Here is a 16,063-nt window from a genome sequence, read left to right as displayed (position 1 = left end):
GCGCTAGAAGTAGTAAATAGAAATCATACGCACTGATATTCTGGATAAGAATCCATAGCTTGTGACGACTGCGACAAGTGGACACACAGAAACTGCATTCGTATGTCAACATCGGAATACAGCAAACTAGGCAAAAGCGAAGACACACGGACTTGCCCATCTTGTTGCAAACCAAACAATTCTTCAACAAAAATATATTTTATACCAAATGGAGATGACAGCAAGCACTCAACACTAAATATATCAACCAATCCACTAATGACAGACAGGATATCAGAAGCATCAATACCATCAACATCAGGATCAAGCATTAACTCACCATCTTTCAACACAACATCTTTCAGCACAGATATACCGATCATGACATCATCACCAAAACCAACTAAAACCATGCCAGCTATTAAAAAGCAGTTAAGAATATTAAACATCAATTTTTAAAGTCTCAGAAAAAAGGGTAGACTACTTAAAGCAATTATCGAGTCAACTGAGCCAGACGTAATAATAGGCACGGAAACATGGCTTGATCCAAACATCAAATCAAGTGAGATCATACCTGACTACTTCCACTATGACACGGAACGCCGAGATCGCCCAAAAGATCCCCACGGAGGGGTAATGATAGCAGCTAAACAAACATTACAGCTGGGTAACATCATAAAAAGCACAGACATAGAACTACTGACTGGCACTATTAACTTAGAAGGAAAAAAGAAAATACTTATAGGTGCATTTTATCAACCACCTGATAAAACAGACGACACCTACCTGAATAAAATGAAAGACGAAATAAATAACATCAGAGCAAAACATCAAAAAGATATATTCCTTATTGGTGGTGATTTCAACTTACCAGATATTAACTGGGCAGAACAAACTATAGACCATCGACAGTATCCTACCAGAACCAACCAGGCTTTCTTAGAACTTGTAGCTGACAACGGGCTAGAACAAATTGTGGACTTTCCAACACGCAAAGAGAACACCTTAGATTTATTGCTTACCTCTCACCCATCATTTAAATTAAGATGCAAACCTTTACCATCAATAGGAAACAGCGACCATGACATCGTCCTCCTAGATATGGCTTGTAAACCACTTAAACCTAAACCAGTCAGAAGAAAAATATTCCTATGGAAAAAAGCTGAAATACATAAAATAAAGGAAGACCTACAAAACTTCATAACTACTTTCAAAAACATCAAAGATAAAAGCGTTGAGTGATTATGGCAGGCATTCAAAACAGCTGTACAAACCACCATAGAGAAAAGAGTACCATCAAAAATGACTCAAGGAAGAAACACTCATCCATGGATTAATACAACCATTAGACGCAAAATTAACCAAAAACAAAAAGCACACAAGAAGGCTAGGAAAACTAAAAAGAAAAGAAACAAGGATAGGTATAAAAGACTACAACAAGAAGTACAGTGGGAAGTCCGGCAAGCCAACAAGAAAAATATGGAAGAAGTCAGCTTCGACTATAAAGATAACGCAAAGAAATTCTGGTCTTATTTCAAGAGCAAAGGTCAAGAATGGACAGGAGTGGCACCGTTAAAAAACAAAATGGGATTTCTACAAAGTGACAACATGAGCAAAGCTGACATTCTAAACGACCAATTCCAGTCAGTATTTACCAAAGAAAACCTTAATAACTTCCCAGATAAAGGAAGAAGTCCATACTCCACCATGAAGGACATGAAAATTAGCACCAACGGAGTCCACAAATTGTTAAAAAACCTGAAACCTCATAAAGCTACTGGTCCTGACTCAATACCATCCTTTATACTTAAAGCAGCAGCAGAACAACTTGCTCCTTTACTCACAGACCTATACCAAGCATCATTGAACACTGGCGAAGTCCCGCAAGATTGGAGAGATGCCCATGTAGTTCCACTTTTCAAAAAAGACGAAAGGCACTAAGCATCTAATTACAGACCAGTATCTCTAACTTCCATCACATGTAAGGTCTTAGAACATATTGTACATAGCAACATCATGGACCACTTTGACAAAAATAAAATACTAACCGATGCAAAACACGGATTCCGCAAAAGACGATCATGCGAATCCCAACTCATCATAACCATCAACGACATTGCATCAAAATTAAAATACAGCAGCCAAGAAGACATCATCCTGCTAGACTTTGCAAAAGCATTTGACAAGGTACCATATCACCGCCTCCTACACAAGCTGGAATACTATGGCGTCAACCCCAAAACCAACAAATGGATTCGCTCCTTCCTACATTACAGAAAGCAGAGTGTTATACTAGAGGGAGCTGTCTCCACACGAGTACCAGTACTCTCTGGTGTACCCCAAGGCACAGTACTTGGTCCATTACTGTTCCTGGCCTACATTAACGACATGCCAGAAACAGCATCTACATCAGAGACCAAATTATTCGCGGATGACAGCCTTCTCTTTCGTACCATCACCAACCAAGCAGACAGTGAACTTCTCCAGAAAGACTTATCAGCATTGGAAGACTGGGAAAACAAATGGCAGATGAGTTTCAATGCAAAAAAATGCCTTGTCATTAGAATATCACCAAAAAATAGACCAGTGATACAAACATCATACCAACTACACGGTCATACTCTAGACGCAGTGGAAGCGAGCAAATATCTTGGAGTAACCATCAGCAACAACCTAACCTGGGACAAACACATAGACAATACAGTAGGCAAAGGTAACAGAACGTTGGGATTTATACGTAGAAATCTCAAATGCTGTACAAAACCTGTAAAGGCAGCTGCATATGTATCCATGGTAAGACCTGCAGTGGAATATGCATGCACAGTATGAGACCCAACAACCCAAAATAAAATCAAGGCAATTGAACAGGTAAAGAAAAGAGCAGCACGATTTGTGAATAACAACTACACAGACCGAACACCTGGCTGTGTCACAAATATGGTCAGAAATCTAAAATGGGAAAGCTTAGAAGAACGGAGGAAAACAAACAGACTATGCATGCTATTCAAGATCCAGCATGATCTTATAGACATAGACCGTCACCAATATTTAACCCCAAATGATAACCGGACCAGAGGTAAAAACCGCTTCTACCAAGAAAGAACAAGTACAGACGCCTACGGCCAATCTTTCTTCCCGAGGACCATCAGGGATTGGAACAACTTACCAACATCAGTTTCATCGGCCAACACCGTTGAGGGATTCAGAGCTGCCCTTAAGGCATGTTCTGAAAGGAAGTTGGAAACACCAGTTGTACATAATTTTAATTGTATAATATTGCGAACGTTTTAAATGTAATTTGTAAATAGCCAAGAGAGAACTTTCTGTGTTGCCCGACACTGCGTAAAGTTTTCGCGCGGAACCAATAACCTTCAGTTTTGAATCCGGTTCCTTACCTGGAAGAAGAAGAAGGATACGCATTTGCGTCATCACATATATTGATTTAATAGTTGAATTCGGATGTCAAAATACCTAGCTCAACTGTTTTTTTACTCCGGATCCGTGACATTTTATCCGGAATTTTTGTTAACGCAAACCGACAGTGCACGTGTGAACAGGGTGATATACAATTTGAATGATAGCTGGTCAACACAATGAATACAATTTTCATATAGTACAAATATTTAAATACTATAAGGTTGAACTATTAAAACAAATACACAAAAAAAAAGAATTGAAATTTTATAATTAACATACATTCCTGTGAGTGAATTTTTTCCGAAGATTTAGAATATAATATCAATAAACACAAACGTCAAGTATTTACGGATGGACATTTTATTTGTCAAATCCTATGTTTTGTTATGATTATTGTGAACTATAAATTACGTTTTTTGTTAGATGCAAGGATTTAAAATCCTTGTGAATTGAAACCATGGAAGTATTTTTTTCATTCACGACTGTTTAAAATTTAGATATTTAGCTTACATTGGGTAGGCATCCCTGCTCATTGGTGCACTGCTCATACGTTGCATGCAATTTTCATAATGTATTTACTGTTCAAACCTGTAAGAGACAATGCACGTGTATATTGTCATGTTGTAAAAATGAGTGAAATTGTGAATTTTAGAATTTTCTTCTTTTTATGTCGTGTTTGGTATCAAAAGTAATTTTTTCGCATAAGTAATTAAGTTTCAATATTTTTATTAAGCAAGAAGTGCATTTTGTTCGGGAAACAGGACCAAAACGAAACAAACACCATTTTATAATCAACTATTTTAGTTACGCCAAACTCAGAAAGCAAGACTTTTTTAATCATGTCAAATGGCGGAGGATGAGTGCCGATCCTGTGTTTACCTTTCGCTGCCAAGATGAGTGTCCCCATTGGAGAACTTTATACCAGTTATTCGAAATTTGTTTCCGGAATCACTTATTGTGAAAATATGGACATACCTTTTGATGAAGCGACCATAAACACGAACAGCGACACATGAAGAATATCGAAACGACTTGACATTCCTCGACCATGACCACTGACAACTAAAGATTTGCCGCTTGCGATTTATTTGCTAAAGTGGATGTGACCACTTGTATTCACAGTATGGTGGATTCTACCATGGATGTGATGTGCCGTATGAAGAGAAGACAGTTCGATTTTAATTATGAAATGAGATACTATTTGAAATTACTAACTCTTGTATTGAACTTCAATTTGAATTTATATAACATTTGCTTTATAATTTTCATGGTTTTACACTAACATATTTTATTGCATTTGATTGAACGATTTCGTATCTAGTTGAAGTCCAATAGCCGGTCTATTGTTTCTTTTTTCTTGATGTTTAAAGTGCTAAACGTAGTCTGATCAACTACTAGAAATTTTGTATAAGCTCAGTCAAAATCAATATAAATGTGTAATATTTTAAGCAACTTTTTTTTTTAATTCATGCAGACGAGCGGTTTAAAATCCATGATCATGCACCTTGTAATCTACGAGAAGACAAAACTTGATATCGTTGGTATTTGTCACAAAGCTAATAGAGGCAATTAACAGGTTATCCAAAGCTTAGGAAGGCATTCTGATAACATTGACCAAGATATTGTTCTATTGAAAATGCAGAACGGTATTCTGTCCGGGTCGAAATTTTAAGAAGGTTATAGGGGACCTGGCTTAAATGAATTTCGGACCTCAACGGACCAAAACCTAGCATTAAATAGACGTTGTTTTATTTTTGTATGTTACTTGGTTTTTATTTTTTCGTGTAAATGGTTCTCACTTACGTTTACGAAGTAGAGGTTCGTCCGCATGATCCGGTTTTTTTTTTTAAATTAGTACGCAGGATTCTGAAAGTTGAAATTTTTATGCTAAATGTAAATGTTGATGTCAAAATATATACAGCTTCGGGGTCCGAAGCTAGAGGGGTGTTGGGAGAGTTGTCATGTTGTAAAAATGCGTGAAATTGTGAATTTTAGAATTTTCTTCTTTTTATGTCGTGTTTGGTATCAAAAGTAATTATTTCGCATAAGTAATTAAGTTTCAATATTTTTATTAAGCAAGAAGTGCATTTTGTTCGGGAAACAAGATTTTGAACTATTTTCAAATAATTTTATAAGAGACATTTATTAGTCGTGTTCGCGTAACTAGGAAATATTTATGGATTAATTTATTTGTCAACACTCAAACTGTTTATAGAGTGAATAATGTCAATTAACACTAAGTCTTAATTTAATCTGCTTTTGATATATTTCATTGTTTGGAAACTATTTGTTTATAAGTTCCTTTTTCTATATTCATTGGTCAAAACGTTTCTATCATCATGTTTTATAAAGGTTAATTTTGAAACGAAAAAAAGGGAGAGTTAGAGAATAAGATAAGAATAAGATAAGAAAACTTTATTTTGATTCGGCATAAGTTAAAAGACACAACACAAGCTCTAAGGAGCTTTTGACCGAATATAAAAACATATACATAACATAAAAACAGTCTAATTTGACATATAAAACAACCTGTAATACGAAGTTAAATCTCACTTACATAGCATGCAATAAAAATTTAGCAACACATTTAAAATGAAATAAAACATGCTAGACCAGAGCAACCATGCAACAGCAACATAAATAATAAACATCTCAAGAATTATCTGCAAGCAGAACAGCGACATTCCAAACCGTTCCAGGACTGAACAAGACTTTTAAAATGTGAAAAACTATTTTCAGTCCTGAAATGGTTTGGAAGGCTGTTCCATAAAGTAGCGGCAGCAAATTTGAAAGATTTTTTACCGTAACGGGTTGACTTTACCTGTGGAACATCCAGAATATTTACATACCTGAAAGAATACTTAGATTTTTTGACACTCACCAAATTTTGTAAGCACACAGGAGCTATATTATTTATAATCTTAAAAGTTTAAAGAGCCATTGTTCTAATCCGTCTGATCTGCAAGGAGTGCACCTTAGCTTTAAGTAAGAGGTCCTCGTAGGTGCTGGTAAAATACTCAAATACAAAACGGAGTGCTCTTTCCTGCACCTTTTCTAATTTTTTGGAATTTTTCTCAGTGCAAAAATGCCATGCCAAAGGACAAAAATTAAAATTACTAAGAATAAAAGTATGAAAAATAGTAAGTTTACTAAGTCTATCCAAAACTGAGCCCAAACGTTTTAAAACATTTAATTGCTGTGATGCCCTCCTACAGATTGAGCTGATATGAACATCAAAATTTAACTGATAGTCAATTTCAATGCCTAATAATTTTACTGTTTTTTCACATGTAAGGTTCGAGTTTTTAATATGTATAGATGGGTTTTGTTCAAAGGTCTTTTTGCCAACAGCCAAAACTTGAAACTTGTCGGGATTTGCTTGCATTTTATTCACCCGAAACCACTCAATAAGTATTTTTGACTCAGATTCCAAAGTTGAAATTAATTAATCAAAATCTGGAGTACAGAAAGACAGAGTATTGTCATCTGCATAGTTATATACACTACCATTTTTAACAAAAAGAAAAATATCATTTATAAATATGTTAAACAACAATGGCCCTAGTATAGAACCCTGTGGTACGCCTTTATGGATGTCAGCCCAACCACTCAGAACATTGTTGACTTTAATTTGTTGTTTACGATTAGATAAATAGGACTTTAAAAGAGCAACTGCATGGGTGGATACACCATATGCTGATAATTTATCTAGCAAGATATTGTGAGGCAGGCAGTCAAAAGCCTTAGAAAGATCCATTAATACCGCTGCAATGTACTGGTTTTTATCAAGAGCTTCACGCCAAACTTCTAACACTCTGAGAAGTGTGGTCTGACATCCATGTTCACGTCTAAATGCACACAAAATAGGATTAAATATTTTATCAAAGTATTCAGTTAGTTGAATTTCATATATTTTTTCAAAGATTTTAGAAAATATGGGTAAACCTGTTTATTAACTCTTGACTTTAGTTATTTATCCCTTGTAATTTTTTATTAACTGTGTATTTGCATTCAGGTGTCACAGGTCAAATTTATTCGTTCATTGTGTGTTAATTTACGTTTTTTGATTGAGTTAACTTAAAGCCTTCCAATTGATATTTTATAGTGTGTTTTTCTATGTTGTGATGTTATACTATTGTTTCAGAAAAGGGAGAATGTTTGGTACCATTAAAACGTTTAATCCCGCTGCAAATGTTTGCACCTGTCCTTAGTCAGGAATCTGATTACAGTAGTTGTCGTCTGTTTATGTAGTTCATACTTGTTTCTCGTTTCTCGTTTTTATATAGATTAGACCGTTGGTTTTTCCGTTTGAATGGTTTTACACTAGTAATTTTTTGTGGCCCTTTATAGCTTGCTGTTCGGTGTGTGCCAATGCTCCGTGATGAAGGCCGTACCTTGACCTATAATGGTTTACTTTTATAAATTGTAACTTAAATGGAGAGTTGTCTCATTGGCACTCATACCACATCTTCCTATATCTAAGACACTAACTGGTCTATAGTTTGTTTTTAATAATGGGTCACTCTTTTTATGAAGGGGGTCACTTGGGCTTCTTTAAGTTTATCAGGGAAACAGTTATTTTCAATTGACAAATTTACAAGAGTTGTCAGCTGTGGTGCAATATAAGATTTACAATTGTTTACTATTTTTGCTGGAATACCATCAGCTCCTGTAGCCTTCTTGATGTTTATTTTATTCAATATTTTATTGACATTTTCGTTAGATACTTTCTTAAATTCAAAGTCAGAAACATGCTTTCTGTTACTCAAAATTTCTTTTATACTTGGGTGATTTGAGGGGTCATATACCACATCTGCTCCAATTTTGTCTGCTACTGTGGAGAAAAAATTATTAGAAACATTTGAAACTTCATTTGGACTATTTACAATTTTGTCATTTTCATACAATAAGATTTTTTGTTCTCCACAGTTCCCCTTTTTTGAGAAAAATGGTTTGACTGTTTTCCAAAACTCGCATGATTTTGACCCACCAGAGCAACGTTCTAAAAAGTTTACTTTTATTGATTTTCTTTTTATCTTAGTTACCAAATTTCTTTGTTTTCTAAATTTCTCCCAATTTTTGTCACTCCGGTTTTTAGTATATTGTGAATAAAGCATTTGTTTTCTATATATGGCCCCTCTCAGTTCTTTATTCATACATGGCATTGGAGAGAAAGAGAGAGAACCATGTGACGCATCAGTTGGCCTCGCTCTCGATCTACGAGCAGCGGCGGGTTAATGTATGTTGCCATGATTACTGTTTTGTAAATATGCTTTATGAACTGTGATTGTATATATGTTGGATGGAAAAATAAAGTATGTGAACGTTCATGTATCAAGTCTCGTGTATTGATTTACAACAACTTTCCAGTATGGACCCTCTACCATCTGGAACGGGCCTAAATCATTTGGATTGTAAAACAATGTTATTTATCTCCGATGTTGGATAAAATCTAGTCACGTCAAATGACAATTTTAATTATATTCTATTTAGAATAAATTCAGTCTCAGTTTAAACTTAATAATGAATATTCTCTTGGTCTGGTAGTATATATTAATGAAATTAGATATTTTAGACAGAACAATCCTTTTGTTTAATTATCTTTCTGCTTTCCGACCTAAGATAAATATTTTTCATTTTAACAGAAATATCGTTTACTTAATTTTCTTCATGCTTTCCGACTTTTCCCATGCTATGCATGAAATACAAAATATTAAATGATAAACATCCAGAAATATTCAGTTTATTCTGGGACATATCAATTAACTACTCCCAGGTTTATTGTCACAATTCACAACAGCACCCTGTATTTAATACTACACAAACAACGTGTACATGGACAGTCTCAAAGCATGAATTATATAATATTGCGTTATCATTATTCTTGATATTTAATAAACATTCACATTATTAAATACACATATGTTTTGTGAAAAGACAAATAAGTCCTAATATATAAACGTTTTTTGACTGCAACTTAGCCTTCATTGTTTTACTTTCCAATTTACTTGTTGACTGCTCGGTTGATTGTTGAAATATACAATGTCACGTGGTAGCCTAGCTATAGAGGGACCGTATCAAAGACGTAGATAACTACCTGTATAAATAATCGACAACTTTCGAGACGTTCCGAGAATCTTGATTCAGACTTCCGGCCGAGGATATCGAGTGGCCCATAGACACTTCCAAAACTCGCCAATATATAAGCGTGAACCCCCTGAGGGGGTTCACGCAAAAAGGTGTAATCTCTTCGTGTTATAAGCAAGGCATGAGCACGGATGTCTCTTCCTATATAAAGATATATACAAACGTGCCGCTGAATTGGGTCCTTTTTTGATACATCAAATATCTCAATGGGTTGTAATGGTGATATGACAATAGGTCATTGATTTTCATCTTTCGATTAAATTTTTGTATAAATGCTGTTTTATCCTTACAAATCAAATTAAAATGTAAAAAATCGTATATGTGATAACTGAGAAATATATGAATATCTGATCTGCACACCCTTTTATAGAATCTTGTAGCGGTCATTTGTACTCGTGTATGGTCGAGTAGGGATCGAGAAGCGATCGAGTGTGGTCGAATAGAGATCAGTTTGGTGTATTAGTGGTCTGGTCATCAATAATAATAGTAGTCAGTCAGTGATCACGAAGCATTGTTCGAGGAAATCTAGAAACAGATGAAACAGGATGGCGTTGACCGGCAAGCGATCGGATATTTATCAAGTAAAGGTCCAGATGATCGAGTACTAACCGGTAAACTATTTGTATGATGACCAATCTTGATCTCTACACGATCATTTCCCGACGAATACCTGATCTCTTCTCGAGTGCATGGCTTCTCCTTCTTGATCCCTACTCGAATTTTATTGACATGTCAAAAATTGTCCGGTAGAAATTTGGATCAATGTCAAGCAAGATAGACCACCCCGAACATGTTTGTCGAGCGAGTCAGATCAGTTTTCATCTGTCTTGATCGAGTCTGATCGGCAATGTGAACCTAGCTTTATTAACTCGATACTTAACAAATTTAACTCGACTTTTCTTTACTCGATTTTCGACTTCTTTAAAGCTAGGTTCACACTGCCGATCAGATCAAATCGATGATCCCGATTGTCCAAATTTCCACGACCAATTGTAACCAAATTCTTGATCGGGCCTGTTTACGACTTCTACTCGACCGCTATCCGACTGTACACGACTTTAACTCGACCATTCACGACTCCTTAATGACTCCATCACGACTCAAACCCGACCAATAGTTGAATACATATTCGATTATTCCGACCAATTCACGATCTCTACACGATCTTCACTCGACTAGCTAGACCAAATCAACTATACTCGATTTCAGCTCGATCTCGACCAGACCAGATCGACCTGATCGTATAGGGGTCGTAGGGATAGTCGGGAATTGGTCGGGTATGTAAAATTTCAGTATAAAAAAAAACGTCTGAATTGTTTATGCCCCGCCGCAGCGGAGGGGGCATTAAGTGTTACCCTTGTCCGTCCGTCCGTACGTACGTCCCAACAATTAGTTTCCGTTCTCTAACTTTATTTTGCCTCAACCAAATGTTATGAAACGTATACACAATGCTTATTACCATAAAACACAGATCAAATTTAAAGTGCAAATTTTGGTGGCGTCACTTTTACCGTTCTTGAGTAATGACCCTTTATAACGTTATATGCAAGAGGGGGCATTATCTGTGTCCCATGGACACATTCTCAGTTTATTTTGTTAGATTCAGTAGTTCACAGAAGGTCTGAGTAAATTTTAAAACATACATTTAAAATATCTACATGGAAATAAAGCAGTTGGATTTGTGGGCAAGGTGGTTAGAGCTCCAAAGAGACAGGTTTATAGCTGTGACGGAGCTTGAAGAGAGCGTAGAAGACGAACAAGAAGGCGTAGACAGCAACGGACTCCGAGAAATCTAGGTGAGGCAGTGGCTGACACGGCGACTACTGTATGGGCAGTATGAGAGACTTGCAGGAGCTCAACAAAGAGGACCCCAATGATTACAAAAACTTCCTCAGAGTGGACGCTGATATGTTATGGGAGTTTTACTGCTCTTTTCTTGAAAATAACACCACCAAATGAGATTTGTCACTGGATTGGTACTTATGTTAGATAGCAATATACATAAATTTTACCATCCCCTTTCCTTGCTTTTTTACGAATTAAGCTTCTTTGTGTCATATATGTGCATATGTATGTAATCAGTATTTTCCATAGATTTGATGTCCAGTAGTTGAATGGTTAAAGGTAATTTCTTTTTAGTGTATCCATGGCAACAATCTGCATGTATTTGCTAAAAATATTGCAAAGAGGGGGATAAAGATGTCACATATTTCCCCTAAATTTTGGCCAAAAGTAGAATTTCAATCCCTTGGAGTGATACCTTTTCTGAAACTGTTTACATATATCTATCAAGAGATCAAATAAAAATCATTTGTCTTTCGTCTCATTTTTTTGTACAATTGCGTCAAAAAGTTCGTGTGAAAAAAGTGTTTGTAAACATTTGGCCGAACGTTGACCTATAGTTGTTAATTTCTGTGACATGTGGAGCGTTATCTCATTAGCAATTATACCACATCTTCTTATTTTTATACTACACAAATTTCTGGACCTACGGAAAATACGGACAGTCAAACATAAAATAGCTCATAAAACAGGTAAAAAATAATATTGATGTTCTTATAAACCCACTTTGAAGGCTAAATAAGTCATCAGCTGTCTAAAATGAATTTTATTGCACAATTACTTTCATATTTGAAAAATCCTCCGGGGCCAAAATGCAGGATCTGCTTCCCTCCCGGAGCACCTGAGATCATCTCAGTTTTTTGTTGGGTTTCGTGTTGCTAAGTTTTTAGTTTTCTATGTTGTGTTATGTGGACTGCTGTTTGTCTTCTCGTCGGTTTTCGTTTTTCGCCATGGCTGTGTTGGTTTGTTTTCCACCTTTGAGTTTGATTGTTCCTTTGGTATATTTTGCCTCGCTTTTAAAATTTTGACCCTCCTTGCAAAAGTACAGACAAGTACTGTACATGGAGGAATTTTTGCGGAGTTAATCTTTTGTACAGTTAAAAATAAACAGTGACAATATATTTTTGCGGAAGCAAAGTTATGAGAGTTAATAAGATCTGCACACCCTTTTAGAGAATCGTGTAGCAGTCATGTGTACTCGTGTATGACCGAATAGAGATCGAAGAGTGGTCGAATGTGGTCGCGTAGAGATCGGGTATTGGTCAAATTGGTCTGGGATAAAAAATAATAGTAGTCGTAGTGATCTGGAAGCAATCACCTCGACCTTTGCTCGACTAATATTCGATCATTTCCCCGATCAACGCCAACCTGTTTGATCTGTGGTCCAGATTAACTCGGTTAATTGGTCGAGTTAATCTGGACCACATTTCAAACAGGTTGACGTTGATCGGGAAATGATCGAATATTAGTCGAGAAAAGGTCGAGGTGATCGAGTACTGATCGGTGAAATATTTGTATTCCGACCAAACTCGATCTCCACACGATCCTTTCCCGATCAATTCGACCACTACTCGACGAATTCCCGATCTCGTCTCGAGTGACTGGCTTCTCGATCCTTACTCAAACTTTTTTGACATGTCAAAATTTCTCGGGTAGAAAGTCAGATCGATGACGAGCAAGGTAGACAACCCCGAACATTCTTGTCGATTGAGTCAGACCAGTCTCCCGATCACTTAATCTGTCTTAATCGGGCTTGATCGAGTTGATCTGATCGGCAGTGTGAACCTTGCTTTATATCGATAAGAACTCGATAATGGGCTTTCTTCAATATGAAACCTACCTGGACTACCTTTTAGAACTTTTTTTGCAGTCAAATTGGCCCAAAAAATTATTTAAACCCAGATCAGCTGTTCAAGAAGCCCAAGTCAGTATTTAACCACAAAGGTAAAATAAATCTTTATAAAAATAAGACGATGTTGTATGTTACGGATGGATAATGAAGCCGTATAGAAACATACATGTATATAGATACATGTACAATTACGATCATATTCTGTCGATTTTTAAATACCATTTGCATTTATTTGAGACCTCTTATCCTAATTTTTGATAGATAGTTTAGCTTGTACTTGTCTTATACATATAACTTATTGCTCAAGTTAGCAAGTCTAAAACCCACTATAATGTTCAAATATAATGCAAATTCAAACATGTGTAAAGTATATGGATAAATCAATTCATATTAACGTATCGATCTTAATTCATTTAAAATACAATTTCTCTTTATTTTCGAGGAATCCCATCAGTAAGATTTTATTGACATATTATTGATTATGGTATGTTGTTTATATCAATAGACATTTCAAAAACGTTTTACACAAAAAGACCCTTTAATTTTGAATTTGAGCAATTCATTTTTTGGGGGTAGGTGTGAGCCGATGAGACGTCACATACCTCTTCTTTTTACGTATTTTTTTGTTTAAAAATGATATATACCCATGTCTATTTATTTACCAAAAAGGAGACCTAAACGTATTTTCATCTGAAACAAAGCTGACACTTGGGAATTCCTACAATATATTTTTGATGTTAATTAGGTGCAAATGCCAAAATGATGCTTCGGAGTTTAGTATTGAGTCCATTTCGCTGAACAAGTATACATTATTGTTTAGGGGCCAGCTGAAGCCCGCCTTTGAATGCGAGATTTTCTCGCTGCATTGAAGACCCATATATTGGTGGCCTTGGACTGTCTTCTGCTCTTTGGTCGGGTTGTTGTCTCTTCGACACATTCCCCGTTTCCATTTTCTATTCTAACGCTAGTCACACTCAAAAATATAGAGCTAGCATTAACACATGTCTATAGAAATATTTAAAATGTATAACGGTTGGCGTATATCTGTGTCACATCAGTTCCCAATAAATAAGTAAAGCAAGGGGAACTTTGTTTAAAATTTGTTTTGTTTTGATTTATTTTTATTTAGAATTCAAAGTCAACTCATGGGGCAAAACGTTACCTTTATAAAGTGTTAATTGTCGTGTTGTCATGTTGTTTTTTGTTATTGAATGTACAAATCTATCGTTGACTCATTGGCAACGACTTCAAATCAAGGCATTGTCCTGGTAAACTTCAGAATGAACATCATCTTCAGAAATGAAATAGGAATCTCTCCGGGAACACCTTGTAAACATCCATGTCATCTTGCTTAACTATCTATGCTACTGATAACCATATCAAATGATATAAACCTTAATCCAGGCCCAGATACATCAGTTTTCCCATGCGGAACCTGTGATGAACCCGTAACATGGGACGAAAAAGGTATTATGTGTGATACCTGTAACCAATGGTATCATGTTTCCTGCCAATCCATGAGCTCACGAACATACAATATCTTAGCAGACGACAGCTGCCTAATCTGTGACTGTCCAAATTACAGCTCAGTATGCTTTGAACTAGTACTGACAACATCAAATTCATTCAGTATCCTATCTGATACATCACTACAAAGTCCACTTCCATCTGACTGCATTAAACCTATTCATGCATCCACACCAGAGAGGAAGAACCGAAATTATTTACACGCCAAAGCAAAACCAATACCAATCAAGATGCTAACTGTAAATTTTCAGTGCATCAAATCCAAACAAGGACTTGTTAAAAACCTAGTTGAAAGCACCAAACCTGATATTGTCCTAGGTTAACAAGAACTCTAAAACCAGACTCTACTTACCAAAAAAAAACCACTACAAATTTGGCGACATTTTAGACGACAATGGCCTTGTACAACTGGTAGAGGAACCAACAAGAGGTCCCAATACTTTGGACCTAGTGATCACAAACAACCCATCACGCTTCACTCGTACCAAAGTAATACCCGAGGTGTCAGACCATGATATTGTCTTCAGTGAAATAGACACCAAGCCTATATCAAGGAAGGAAAAACCAAGAAAAATCGCCTTATATAGGAAAGCAAACTGGGAAACTATCAAACAGGAAATGAATGAAACTTACCAGAAGGTTAAAGAGTTAGCTGCAAATGGGAGTTCAGTGGAGGAACTCTGGTTACTGTTCAAATCCAAGCTTAACCAGAGTGTAAATAATCATATCCCGCATAAAACTGCAAAACAGAAAGATAGCCTCCCCTGGCTTACTCCGAATATACGCAAGTTAATACATCGACTAGACAGACTGTACAAGAAAAAGTAAAAAAACAGTCAGCTGATCCAAAAATCACCTCCAAATTTATAGAAACCAAGCAAATGGTCCAGAGAGAGCTCCGTCGAGCATACTGGAAATATATTGAGAACATCGTAACACCTAAAGAGGAAAATAATCAATACAGTAGTATGAAACAGTTCTGGACAGACATAAAACATAAACGTACAGAGAGCAGTGGAGTGGCACCACTACGAAGTGAGGGACTACTGCACTCACACCCAGTAGAACAAGCAACCATCCTTAATAAACAGTTTCAATCGGCTTTCTCCACCAAGGATACATACAACCAGCATGAGTTCTCATCTCGATGTCAGATGTCAGGTAAATACCCGTCCGCTGAGGAACTTACCATAACAGAAAATGGTATATTAAAATTACTCACAAAAATCAATCCAAACAAAGCAGCAGGACCTGTCAACATAAGACCAGGATTACTGAAAGAACTGGCAAAGGAAATAG

Source organism: Mytilus californianus, unplaced genomic scaffold (genome assembly GCF_021869535.1).
Source record: "Mytilus californianus isolate M0D057914Y unplaced genomic scaffold, xbMytCali1.0.p SCAF_6, whole genome shotgun sequence".
Classification (NCBI taxonomy): Eukaryota; Metazoa; Mollusca; class Bivalvia; order Mytilida; family Mytilidae; genus Mytilus; species Mytilus californianus.
This window is presented reverse-complemented; position numbering follows the sequence as displayed.